Source organism: Diaphorina citri, unplaced genomic scaffold, assembly GCF_000475195.1.
Source record: "Diaphorina citri unplaced genomic scaffold, Diaci psyllid genome assembly version 1.1 scaffold247, whole genome shotgun sequence".
Lineage (NCBI taxonomy): Eukaryota > Metazoa > Arthropoda > Insecta > Hemiptera > Psyllidae > Diaphorina > Diaphorina citri.
In genome coordinates this window covers 66,322-80,964 of record NW_007377684.1, presented here as the reverse complement: position 1 = coordinate 80,964, position 14,643 = coordinate 66,322, and positions in this window count along the sequence as shown.

The window sequence follows — 14,643 nt, the reverse complement described above, 5'->3', positions numbered from 1 at the left end:
CCAGAGTTTCGCCTCCCTTGTAGGCTTTTTAAGACAAGATTACAGGAAAGTTTGGGTATGTAGAAAAGCAAATCTGGATATCTGTAGGTACCTACGCTTTAGGTCCATCTGAATGAAGCTGACCATTGCAGATTACTACAGAAAACAGAACTGAGTGAACTGAAGTATACCTGAGTACTTTAGGTAACTGTACAGAAATGGTTTATTCCCATTGTTTTGTTAAAGATTAAAATATTAAATGATATCCGTATCCTTGTCAACGGAATCTCATTTATCAGTACTAATATTTATTTAGATGGAATTTACATTGAATGTTTACAGAAATGTTTATAAACATTTGTTTGATCTTTATTATAATCAGTTAATTTCAGTCATAATGTCATTCATTATTATTAAAGTATATCTTGGAATTCTTTGCGGTACTAAAATGATCGTCCTGATGTCTTCTCCCAGATATTTTTTGATGTTAGCGGTTTTGCTGGGTATAACTGGGTTTTAATATTAAATTTGATGGCAAAGAAATTTACTCAGTATATTTTGGGCCTTCGCGGGTCTCTCATAGGACCTTTTTCCTTGTTCTACAGCCCTCTGAAATATTAGTTTAAGATATTTTGTAATATTATTCCTTCTCATACCTATATCACATCATTGACCTCCTTGTTACTTGACTTGACCTCGGTTCCTTGCCAGGATAGGCTGGATAAGGGTTAAGGCACTGGCCTGGTGGGAGGAAGACGATGGAAGGAGATCCCAAAACATTATTTGTATATCAGCAAAATTTGAATAAATTCTCAGGTTGTTTGATCTTTATTATAATCAGTTAATTTCAGTCATAATGTCATTCATTATTATTAAAGTATATCTTGGAATTCTTTGCGGTACTATAATGATCGTCCTGATGTCTTCTCCCAGATACATACTTGATGTTAGCGGTTTTGCTGGGTATAACTGGGTTTTAATATTAAATTTGATGACAGAAATGGTTTATTCCCATTGTTTTGTTAAAGATTAAAATATTAAATGATATCCGTATCCTTATCAACGGAATCTCAATTATCAGTATTTCAGTATCCAGAAATGGTTTATTCCCATTGTTTTGTTAAAGATTAAAATATTAAATGATATCCGTATCCTTATCAACGGAATCTCAATTATCAGTACTAATATTTAGATGGAATTTACAAACGATGGAATTTACATTGAATGTTTACAGAAATGTTTATAAACATTTGTTTGATCTTTATTATAATCAGTTAATTTCAGTCATAATGTCATTCATTATTATTAAAGTATATCTTGGAATTCTTTGCGGTACTAAAATGATCGTCCTGAATTCCTGATGTCTTCTCCCAGATATTTGATGTTAGCGGTTTTGCTGGGTATAACTGGGTTTTAATATTAAATTTGATGAGTTTTATGGTGATTTTGTTCGTTTTAATGTTCCATGCTTTGACATCTGAAATTTCTTTAAAATCTTTAACCTTATTTCCTTATCATCTGGTATTTATGTACAAGAATCGGACTGATTGTGAGAATAAAATTCATCCAGCTGAAAATATTCTACAGAATGATCCTGATGTGAAGTAAAATGTAAGATAGTCCGGTAATGCACTTTTATTGTTATTATTATTAATTTTTTTAAGAGGTTTGACAGATGTAACTGTAACTGGTAAGATCTTATCGTCCCTAAAGCGAAGAGAGAAGGAGGACAGGATAGGAGAAAGCCAGCCGTTCCGAGAACGAACCAAATCTGATCCTGATGTGAAGTAAAATGTAAGATAGTCCGGTAATGCACTTTTATTGTTATTATTATTAATTTTTTTAAGAGGTTTGACAGATGGAACTGTAACTGGTAAGATCTTATCGTCCCTAAAGTGAAGAGATAAGGAGGACAGGATAGGAGAAAGCCAGCCGTTTCGAGAACGAACCTTATCTGTTTAGGATAAAATCTGCTCGGGGCGGGAATCAAACCCGCGAACAAGCGCTTACAAGGCATGTTAACTAGCCTGGCATTTCTTGTATAAGGCGCTCTTGAAATTTCACCCAATAATCATGAATTCAATATTTGGACTTGTTCAATGGTAAACAGAAGGAGAAATGAAAGATGAAATCATTCGAATATTCTAATATTTCTAATAGGTATACCACTATACCCGGCTAGCTCATAGTTTTCAAATTAGAAACTCACGTCATGAGCTGTTGTTACAGGGTGGACCCAAACTTGAGCAAACCACTGAAATATCATCCGTGGTCTCAGCTTTGAGGAAACTAATCGAATTAAATGGTGATAGTAGAAAATGCTAGTAAGTGCCTGCCTACTTAGAGCTCAGATTGGTATTTTGGCACACCCTAGCATCGCACACAGAAACAAGTTTAAGTTTAGCATAAATTAATACAAACTTGGAGCCAGCTGTGAGACCTTGGACTATTTGACCTATACTGGTGTAGTCCAATATTTGCAAGATACCTACGGTATAGGAGATTAGGGTCTTATCAGTTTCTTCTAGTGATAACGGTTTCACTTTTGACTGATTTCTATCGAGTGTCGCAGACCAGAGTTTTATTTATTTTATTATTTTAGCAAATTAATACAAACTTGGAGCCAGCTGTGAGACCTTGGACTATTTGACCTATACTGGTGTAGTCCAATATTTGCAAGATACCTACGGTAGGAGATTAAGGTCTTATCAGTTTCTTCTAGTGATAACGGTTTCACTTTTGACTGATTTCTATCGAGTGATGAGTCGCAGACCAGAGTTTTATTTATTTTATTATTTTAGCGGTGTAGCGCCATTTTGACATAATATAATATGGGAAGGGACAATTTTAAGACACTTGAAAGGCTTTTGAGAGATTCGAAAAAATTTGGCTGCGGCGCAATACCCTTAGCTTGTATCTGCCTTTATTTCGGATCTACATTAAAAAATAATAATAATAATAAAGAAAAAAGCGATTCGTTAATTATACAAAATTATGACACTCAGAGACCCCTCCGGAAATTTTTCTGCTGGCGATGGCGCCTAATCGCCTATAGCTACTTTTGTTCCTAAAATGGACTGTGCTAAAATGGTAAAATTTGATAGTGGACAATACCTGGTAATGTACCATACTAGACCCCTCCGGAAATTTTTCTGCTGGCGATGGCGCCTAATCGCCTATAGCTACTTTTGTTCCTAAAATGGACTGTGCTAAAATGGTATAATTTGATAGTGGACAATACCTGGTAATGTACCATACGTAGTCTCCAAGTTGAGGTCTTTGTACTCCCAAGTCGGCGAGAGGTAATTAGCATGCAAGGAGCATGTTGGTATCATGTCATGCATTGTCGAGTAATCGAGTTAGTGGCGCGTTTTAGCAAAACATGTTCCGTGCATTATTTTGTTTAGGATGCCTAATATGCCTATGATCTTGCATGAATAAATTATAATACCTTTTTACCTATGTGCATTGTGCATAATATAAGAAAAAAAAATATATTCTATTATATAAGAAAAAGGAACCTGATCAAAAGGCTGATTGCGTAGTCTCCAAGTTGAGGTCTTTGTACTCCCAAGTCGGCGAGAGGTAATTAGCATGCAAGGAGCATGTTGGTATCATGTCATGCATTGTCGAGTAATCGAGTTAGTGGCGCGTTTTAGCAAAACATGTTCCGTGCATTATTTTGTTTAGGATGCCTAATATGCCTATGATCTTGCATGAATAAATTATAATACCTTTTTACCTATGTGCATTGTGCATAATATAAGAAAAAAAAATATTCTATTATATAAGAAAAAGGAACTATGTATTAACTTACCTATTGCAGTTTTCCCTGTGTACTGCAATTTTTCAACTGAGGCACATGCCACATACTCTTATGCTCGCCACTCACGCTCAAACCATCTGACAGCGCGCGGTCTCTGACCTCGGTCTGTCAAACCATCTTACTCTTAACTTGTGTGTGGCGGACATTACAAAGAAGTAGAACATACGTAATTACGTATATTATATTGGTAGGACAACAGGCATATTGTTTAGGATGCCTAATATGCCTATGATCTTGCATGAATAAATTATAATACCTTTTTACCTATGTGCATTGTGCATAATATAAGAAAAAGGAACCTGACCAAAAGGCTGAGGCTGTGATTTGTAACAAAATGAATTATGTATTAACTTACCTATTGCAGTTTTTCCTGTGTACTGCAATTTTTCAACTGAGGCACATGCCACATACTCGCCCGCCACTCACGCTCAGACCATCTTACAGCCCGCGGTCTCAGACCATCCGACAGCCCGCGGTCTCAGACTTAGGTCTGTCAAACCATCTTACTCTTAACTTGTGTGTGGCGAGCATTACAAAGAAGTAGAACATACGTAATTACGTATATTTTATTGGTAGGACAACAGGCATATTATGTAACAAAATGAATTATGTATTAACTTACCTATTGCAGTTTTTCCTGTGTACTGCAATTTTTCAACTGAGGCACATGCCACATACTCTTATGCTCGCCACTCACGCTCAGACCATCTGACAGCCCGCGGTCTCAGACCATCTGACATCCCGCGGTCTCAGACCTTCTGACATCCCGCGGTCTCAGACTTAGGTCTGTCAAACCATCTTACTCTTAACTTGTGTGTGGCGGACATTACAAAGAAGTAGAACATACGTAATTACGTCCATTATATTGGTAGGACAACAGGCATATTAGGGCAAACTATAATGACGCTACTGGGGCTGGAACCCCAACCCGCAAAATTACGATTTTCGGCTAACACATGACCAGCATTTTTATGTTCATCCAGATATGATTTACCATGGACAGTTTAATTACAGTATCATGTTCCTGCATTAATGCATATCGCGTGTTTCGTCCAAATGCAGTTATTATAAACATAAATGATATGTTGGACATTATAAACATGAGTACTACACTTATTTATAGCTACTTACTAGCTAATAAAGCTGATGTGATGTACATACCTGGAATAACATTTTTATGTTCATCCAGATATGATTTACCATGGACAGTTTAATTACAGTATCATGTTCCTGCGTTAATGCATATCGCGTGTTTCGTTCAAATGCAGTTATTATAAACATAAATGATATGTTGGACAATATAAACATGAGTACTACACCTATTTATAGCTACTTACTAGGTAATAAAACTGATGTGATGTACATACCTGGAATTATAAACAACTATTTCTTATGGAATGAACTGGAATTATGAACAACATACTCGTACGTCGTACGTTGATCGTGTATTTTGACGATTCACTTACCTCGAACACACACCTCCATATTCAAAGAATTCACCAGACCCTAGCCAAACAACGGTTGTTTATTTAAATTTTGCTGATTTAAAAGCAGAAGAACAATATGTTTAGCAGAACAATCGTTCACTTATAATGATCATGCCTGAAGTTTCAAGGGCCAAGCCACTTGAATTGATTAGTTACTGATTGAATTTTGCTGGCGAGGAATTGCATGCCAAAATAGTTTTTTTATGTTGCTGTTCTTGTTCCATAATTGTCGAATTGTATTTATGGGTCCATATTTGACTATGTTTAGTGAATAAATAGATTTTTTCCTCAAAAATCACCTAATTTGGACCAATTTAGGACCTTGAAATTACATTATGTAAGTGAACCTGTTTAGGCAGCTTGAAATTACATAAGCTAGGTACAATGAACTTAATACAACTTGGAAAGTTGAGGTGTTCACGTTTAAGGGTGTAAACGTAATTTATACCACCCTTAAACGTGATTTATAAACGCACTGTATTATCGTCCCAAAATTGAGGAGGACATAATAGGAGAAAGAGAGCTGTTCCAAGAACGAACCTCATCTGTTTAGGATAAAGTTCGCCCCGGGCGGGAATCAAACCCTCGACCTAGCGCTTACAAGGCAGAGGCGCTATCCTCCAAGCCTTTAAAGCCCACACTTTCTAGCAGCCTAGGACACATTTCGTTCCTTGGAACTCATCAGCTAGGCGTACTGCCTTATAAGCTTTCTAGGCGGGAGAGGCGCTATCCTCCAAGCCTTTAAAGCCCACACTTTCTAGCAGCCTAGGACACATTTCGTTCCTTGGAACTCATCAGCTAGGCGTATTACCTTATAAGCTTTCTAGGCGGACATTTAAAGTATAACGTCGCCTTTTGCAGGCGACATCTAATTCAATTGTCTCGCCTGATTCTAATTCTATCCTTGTATTAAAGTTACTTTTTATATCCTCTCTCTCCATTAGCATTCTTTCATTTCCTATGTAGCAGCCTTGATGCAACATTTACATTTTCCTCGTCGCTTGTCTTGTTTTCCGGCAAAGGCAGCTCTAATGAATAATTACCGGGTATGCTCCAAATCCGACTCAAATGAATACAGAGCACTCTGTTGGAAAAAATCTGGAAAATTATGTGCCTCTTGGTGGGTATCTAGTATCTACCCAAACTTGTTTCAGAGTTTTTGTCCTGCTATACCTCAAACTGCTCCAGGTTTTTAAAAAGTTCCCAGTTTATTACTTTTTGGGTCAACAGAGCATACTACCTTATGCCTACTTTTAAAGATGAATCGATTGGTATCAACTTTATGCCTGACTTACCGTTTTTCTGTGGAAGTCGAACAAGTAGAACCATCATTTTTCTAGAGTCTAGAAATCTAGACTTACCTGCCGTTTTAGTATTACGGTTCTGTAACTTTTCTTGTTTTTAATATTACGTAACTTTTTTCGTCCCTTGTGTGTTCCACATGTTTGAATAGAAAAGTGATAATCAAGGAGATGATGCTATTTTCCAGTAATCCGAGGATGTTTTTCTATTAGCTACCGGGTATGCTCCAAATCCGACTCAAATGAATACAGAGCACTCTGTTGGAAAATCTGGAAAATTATGTGCCTCTTGGTGGGTATCTACCCAAACTTGTTTCAGAGTTTTTGTCCTGCTATACCTCCAGGTTTTCAGCCCAATAAAAGTTCCCAGTTTATTACTTTTTGGGTCAACAGAGCATTCTACCTTATGCCTACTTTTAAAGATGAATCGATTGGTATCAACTTTGTGCCTGACTTACCGTTTTTCTGTGGAAGTCGAACAAGTAGAACCATTTTTCTAGAGTCTAGAAATCTAGACTTACCTGCCGTTTTAGTATTATGGTTCTGTAACTTTTCTTGTTTTTAATATTACGTAACTTTTCTCGTCCCTTGTGTGTTCAACATGTTTGAATAGAAAAGTGATAAATGTGATAATGAAGGAGATGATGCTATTTTCCAGTAATCCGAGGATGTTTTTCTATTAGCCTGAGTCTCCTAATAGAGATGCTGAAGTAGATTATTCGCTCTGGGAGGCACTCTTGTGAGCCTTGTAAGCTCACTACTGTGGAAAACGAAGGTTTTTTTCCTACATTTCCACATCACTCTGCTACACGTAAGGCTGGCTTTCTCCTATCCTGTCTTCCTTTTCTCTTCGATTTCGGGACGATAAGACCATAGCAGTTACAGTTCCCTCTGTCAAACCTCCTAAAAAAAAAACTCGGGAAAAAAGGAAAGTTTTCCTCCAGTTTCGATTATTATTTCATTGTGAAATAAGGAAATAATCGAACCCAGCACCTCCGGGCTAGGAGTCAGTTGTCTTAACCACTCGGCGACTCCACCACAGAGGTGAGCTCCATTACCTAGGAACAAAGATGAGATTACTCTCTCGTAAATGAAAATTTGTGCTAATTAAACTCGGGAAAAAAGGAAAATTTTCCTCCAGTGTCGATTATGATTTCATTATTGTGAAATAAGGAAATAATCGAACCCAGCACCTCCGGGCTAGGAGTCAGTTGTCTTACCCACTCGGCGACTCGACCACAGAGGTGAGCTCCACTACCTAGGAACAAAGATGAGATTATATTCTCAAATCCACACGATGACATAAATAAGGATAATTTACGTCCAACTACAAAGCTACAAACTGTAACTAAACCGTTCTGTCCTAATCGTAATCCTAAGTAGAGATAACTAGGTATCTACTTATAGTACCATACTTATTTATAATGGGAACATTCCTGAACTCCTGACTGACCAAGTTACCATAAATCTCCATTATGAAGACAGAAAACCTAAATGACTTCTATTGTTTACCGGTTATGTTTCATTGTCTTCCATACCCATGTCCTGATAATCCTAGTGTTCATTTGTTTTTCGTTCAACATTATGGCTGATGGGTTCTAAGTAGGAATGTCAGAAGGAACACTTTCGTCGGTGTAAAATGGACAGTGGAGTGGGGTGAGATTTTCAAAAGGGGAAGCTATAAACTCATATTATACGAACTAGCAGGTTTGCCCATGCGTCGTGTCGTCATGAATCAAGATTGGTCATAACTAGAGATCGGTTTAGATTTAGGTAAAATCCTCTCTTATTGCATATCTAGAACATATTCGGAATATTCCTACCAAATTTCAGTCTTGTTCCGACACTTAGTGGGTGCCGTAGTTCTGGAGGTAGAGCGATCAGTAAGTGAATGGATCTCGCTTTTGTAAGCAGGGGGAGGGGAGAGAAAAACGCCGAAGAGAAGAATTGAAACTCTGCTTCCCTAGCTTCCATGAAGAACACACCACTGAATAATATTCTTGTAAGGCTCTGCGAATTGACGAGGGCACCAGTTGGTTGTACGTATGGTCCACCTATCGTCTTTGAGGCGTGCAACGTGTCCGGCCCATCTTCTTTTGTTGTTCCGACACTTAGTGGGTGCCGTAGTTCTGGAGGTAGAGCGATCAGTGAGTGAATGGATCTCGCTTTTGTAAGCAGGGGGAGGGGAGAGAAAAACGCCGAAGAGAAGAATTGAAACTGTGCTTCCCTAGGTTCCATGAAGAACACACCACTGAATAATATTCTTGTAAGGCTCTGCGTTTAACAATGTGATGAACAAATAGATAGAATGGATACGATATTCCATGAAGGTACCTAATTTATGGATTATATTTCTCCTACGTGCCTAACTGGAGTGAGAATTTATTGAATTTATCCGTTTAGAATATCCTTTAAGAAGATTCAAAACGGAATTCCATGTAAATAAAGTTTGATCGAATTGTTGAATAATAAGAACTAACTTTCAAAGGAACAAAAACCATTAGCCATTGTTAGAAAAATGCTTCGAGTAATAATCTCCATAAAAGTTCTTTAAATAACTTGTGTAAAATTAATTGCAAAATTAATAATTTTATTGTAACAATAAAAGTTCGCTAAATCTCCATAAAAGTTCTTTAAATAACTTGTGTAAAATTAATTGCAAAATTAATAATTTTATTGTAACAATAAAAGTTCGCTATTTTTTTGCACTCAGTCTGCAAACTCTGCAATGAGCTGTGAATACTTTTCGTACAAAAAAGAAATAGAAGTTTAATGAAATGAATTGTGTTTATTATTATTGAGTACTTCTTCTTCTTCTTCTTCTTCTTCTTCTTCTTCTTCTTCTTCTTCTTCTTCTTCTTCTTCTTCTTCTTCTTCTTCTTGTACTTCTTCTTCTTCTTCTTCTTCTTCTTCTTCTTCTTCTTCTTCTTCTTCTTCTTCTTCTTCTTCTTCTTCTTCTTCTTTTTTTTTTCATTATATTCGTTTATGGTTTTGCAAAGTTTCTTTTCAACACCCCACGAAAAGTTCGAAATAAATGTCAATGAGATTTTTAAAGAACTGAAACTTTCCTTTTAATCCCTAATCCCTACTTACTACTTAGTACTTACCCAGTTTCTTTCCTCTCGCACGGATTCATTTAACGGAGATGACTGGCTTGCGTGTACCATGTGCTTTCTTTTCTCCATGCCACACAGAGCTCCAAAGATTTTAGATCAACATATTTGGTGACGTGATTTTTCAATTTTTTTATTAGGATATAGGTTATATTTTGTGCTTATTTACTACATAATTATGTATAATTAGGTGATGTTTTCTCAGCTTGAAAGATGAAGATTTTGCAGAATTTTTCCTCTATGACTTCTAGATCCCGAGATAAATGGATTTGAAAAATTGAGTTGTAGATTTGTGACGTCACGACTATTTTAACTGTTTTCGGAATGGCATTTTCGTGAATTTTTTCAAACTTCTAAAGACACTTTGTTCACAGTTTTGATCTTGGTATTGGATTTTCGCAACATCTTACGGAGGAATTAACCATACATTCAATTTATTATTATTATTATTTTTAAAGACACTTTGTTCACAATTTTGATCTTGGTATTGGATTTTCCCAACATCTTACGGAGGAATTCAATGTTTTTCAAACCATACATTCAATGTTTTACCCCAATGCATATGTTCCATACTAATTTTACTATTTGATTGGTTCCATATTTGATCAAACTCTTGATTGATTCACAGGGAAATACGTGGGGAGAGTTGAGTGTTTCGGCAGGGGAACTGTTAGGTCGTACTCACGAAGAATTGGTCCTGTTGTTGATCCAGCTAAGGCGCCAGAGTGCGGGAGTGTGCAAGTCTATGGAGATCTGCCATAGAGAAATCGAAACTCAGGTGACGTTTCTGGTGAAGGTGCTTTAAGGCGCCAGAGTGCGGGAGTGTGCAAGTCTATGGAGATCTGCCATAGAGAAATCGAAACTCAGGTGACGTTTCTGGTGAAGGTGCTCGAGATTTTAAGGAGTGTCGCTTGAAATTTTAAGGGTCGTTGGAACTTTAAGGAGCAGTGCTCGGTGCTGGGAATATGGAAGACGGAAATTTTAAGGGTCGTTGGAACTTTAAGGAGCAGTGCTCGATACTTTAATGCTCGGTGCTGGGAATATGGAAGACGCCTTGGAATTTAAAGGAGTGCTGCTTGATATTTTAATGCACGGTGCTTGGGACAAGGAAGGGTTCTTGGAACTTTAAGGAGTGGTGTTGGGAATAAGGAAGACTCCTTTTTATTTAAAGGAGTGCTGCTTGATATTTTAATGCACGGTGCTTGGAATGAAATTTTAAGGGTCGTTGGAACTTTAAGGAGCAGTGCTCGATACTTTAATGCTCGGTGCTGGGAATATGGAAGACTCCTTGGAATTTAAAGGAGTGCTGCTTGATATTTTAATGTACGGTGCTTGGGACAAGGAAGGGTTCTTGGAACTTTAAGGAGTGGTGTTGGGAATAAGGAAGACTCCTTGGAATTTTAAGGAGTGCTGCTTGATATTTTAATGCACGGTGCTTGGAACAAGGAATCGTCCTTGGACCTTTAAGGAGTGGTGTTGGACTACTAACCGTACTAAACTAACCAATTCACTAACACTAACCCCGCATCTTGATTTTAACTATTATTTTCTTATCATGTTTAAGGAAAAATGAATCAAGAATAGTCATAACTAGAGATCGGTTTAGATTTAGGTAAAATCCTCTCTTATTGCATATCTAGAACATATTCGGAATATTACTACCAAATTTCAGTCTCCTGCATTAATGCATATCGCGTGTTTCGTCCAAATGCAGTTATTATAAACATAAATGATATGTTGGACATTATAAACATGAGTACTATACCCATTATTAGTTACTTACTAACTAATAAAGCTGATGTGATGTACATACCTGGAATTATAAACAACTATTTCTTATGGAATGAACTGGAATTATGAACAACATACTCGTACGTTGATCGTGTATTTTGACGATTCACTTACCTCAAACACACACCTCCATATTCAAAGAATTCACCAGACCCTAGCCAAACAACGGTTGTTTATTTAAATTTTGCTGATTTAAAAGCAGAAGAACAATATGTTCAGCGGAACAATCGTTCACTTATGATGATCATGCCTGAAGTTTCAAGGGCCAATCCACTTGAATTGATAAGTTACTGATTGAATTTTGCTGGCGAGGAATTGCATGCCAAAATAGTTTTTTATGTTGCTGTTCTTGTTCCATAATTGTCGAAATGTATTTATGGGTCCATATTTGACTATGTTTAGTGAATAAATAGATTTTTTCCTCAAAAATCACCTAATTTTGAACCAATTTAGGACCTTAAAATTACATCATGTCAGTGAACCTGTTTAGGCAGCTTGAAATTGCATAAGCTAGGTACAATGAACGTAATACAACTTGGAAAGTTGAGCTGTTCATGTTTAAGGGTGGTGCAACTGTCATTTATAAACGCACTGTATTATCGTCCCAAAATTGAGGAGGACATAACAGGAGAAAGAGAGCTGTTCCAAGAACGAACCTCATCTTTTTAGGATAAGATAAGTTACTGATTGAATTTTGCTGGCGAGGAATTGCATGCCAAAATAGTTTTTTATGTTGCTGTTCTTGTTCCATATTTTTTGTCGAAATGTATTTATGGGTCCACATTTGACTATGTTTAGTGAATACATAGATTTTTTCCTCAAAAATCACCTAATTTTGAACCAATTTAGGACCTTGAAATTACATTATGTAAGTGAATCTGTTTAGGCAGCTTGAAATTACATAAGCTAGGTACAATGAACTTAATACAACTTGGAAAGTTGAGGTGTTCATGTTTAAGGGTGGTGCAACTGTCATTTATAAACGCACTGTATTATCGTCCCAAAATTGTGGAGGACATAACAGGAGAAAGAGAGCTGTTCCAAGAACGAACCTCATCTTTTTAGGATAAAGTTCGCCCCGGGCAATGAACTGGGAACTGGAATTATGAACAACATACTCGTACGTTGATCGTGTATTTTGACGATTCACTTACCTCAAACACACACCTCCACATTCAAAGAATTCACCAGACCCTAGCCAAACAACGGTTGTTTATTTAAATTTTGCTGATTTAAAAGCAGAAAAACAATATGTTTAGCAGAACAATCGTTCACTTATAACTTATAATGATCATGCCTGAAGTTTCAAGGGCCAAGCCACTTGAATTGATAAGTTACTGATTGAATTTTGCTGGCGAGGAATTGCATGCCAAAATAGTTTTTTACAATTTAGCAACAAGGCCAGTAAGGCCATTGGCAAAATTAATAGATATAATTTCTCAATATTAGCCTGAAGATACCAGTGGTATCTAGTTCCTACAGGTTGAACAACACATTCTCCATATTCCATAGTTCAACAATTCTTTTAAAGAGGTTTGATAAGAGGCACCTAAGGGAGAAGAAAGACAGGATAGGAGAAAGCCAGTCGTTCCGAGAACGCACCTTATCTGTTTAAGATAAAATCTTCCCAGGGCGGGAATCGAACCTGCGACTTTGCGCTTACAAAACAGACGGGGTACCTTCCAAGCTAACCAAACTGGCAAAGCTTAACAAAAAAAAAGTGAGTTATAAATTTTCACTTCACAATTTTTTCTCTAGTCTAGTCTATCTGTTTGTCTGTGTTCCACCTAAAAAGGGTCCAATGAGATTCATAGAAAGTAAAAAAAGGGGGGGGGGCTGATCATGAGGAATAAAATGTCGGACTCTGGGATTAAGAACACTCAGGTGAGAGTAATTAATCATCCGCACACCTTACATTGTGCCTCCTCCCGTAGACATCCACGTTAATCATATGTAGAATGGCGGATCTTGACTCATCATTTAAGCAGAAATTTATTAAGTTTCCATTTATTATTTTTCAATATAACTCTCAGAACATGCTAAATTTTTACAAATGGTATACCCATCCGTATAAGCAGAGCTTATGCCTCGGGTGGGGAATTCATGAAGGTGGATCTTGAGTCATCATTTAAGTAGAAATCTTACATTGTGCCTCCTCCTGTAGACATCCACGTTAATCATATGTAGAATGGCGGATCTTGACTCATCATTTAAGCAGAAATTTATTAAGTTGCCATTTATTATTTTTCAATATAACTCTCAGAACATGCTAAATTTTTACAAATGGTGTACCCATCCGTATAAGCAGAGCTTATGCCTCGGATTGGGAATTCATGAAGGTGGATCTTGAGTCATCATTTAAGTAGAAATTTGTGAATCGTCTTTCCGTGATATAATGGAGAAATTAAGTTTATCAAAGTGAAAGTTTTACTGAAAAAATCCCATAGAGTTAAGTGTAAAATCAAGTTGACTACAAAAGTACTTAAAGGGGAAATGTCATGGCGTGAAATTGATCTTAATATAGACCACTTAAGTGTGACATTATTTTGGCAATAAACGTTGGTTTAATAGCCAATGAAATGGAATACAGAAAACCTAAATGACTTCTATTGTTTACCGGTTATGTTTCATTGTCTTCCATACCCATGTCCTGATAATCCTAGTGTTCATTTGTTTTTCGTTCAACATTATGGCTGATGGGTTCTAAGTAGGAATGTCAGAAGGAACACTTTCGTCGGTGTAAAATGGACAGTGGAGTGGGGTGAGATTTTCAAAAGGGGAAGCTATAAACTCATATTATACGAACTAGCAGGTTTGCCTGTGCGTCGTGTCGTCATTAATCAAGATTGGTCATAATCATAACTAGAGATCGGTTTAGATTTAGGTAAAATCCTCTCTTATTGCATATCTAGAACATATTCGGAATATTACTACCAAATTTCAGTCTTGTTCCGACACTTAGTGGGTGCCGTAGTTCTGGAGGTAGAGCGATCAGTGAGTGAATGGATCTCGCTTTTGTAAGCAGGGGGAGGGGAGAGAAAAACGCCGAAGAGAAGAATTGAAACTCTGCTTCCCTAGCTTCCATGAAGAACACACCACTGAATAATATTCTTGTAAGGCTCTGCGTTAACAATGTGATGAACAAA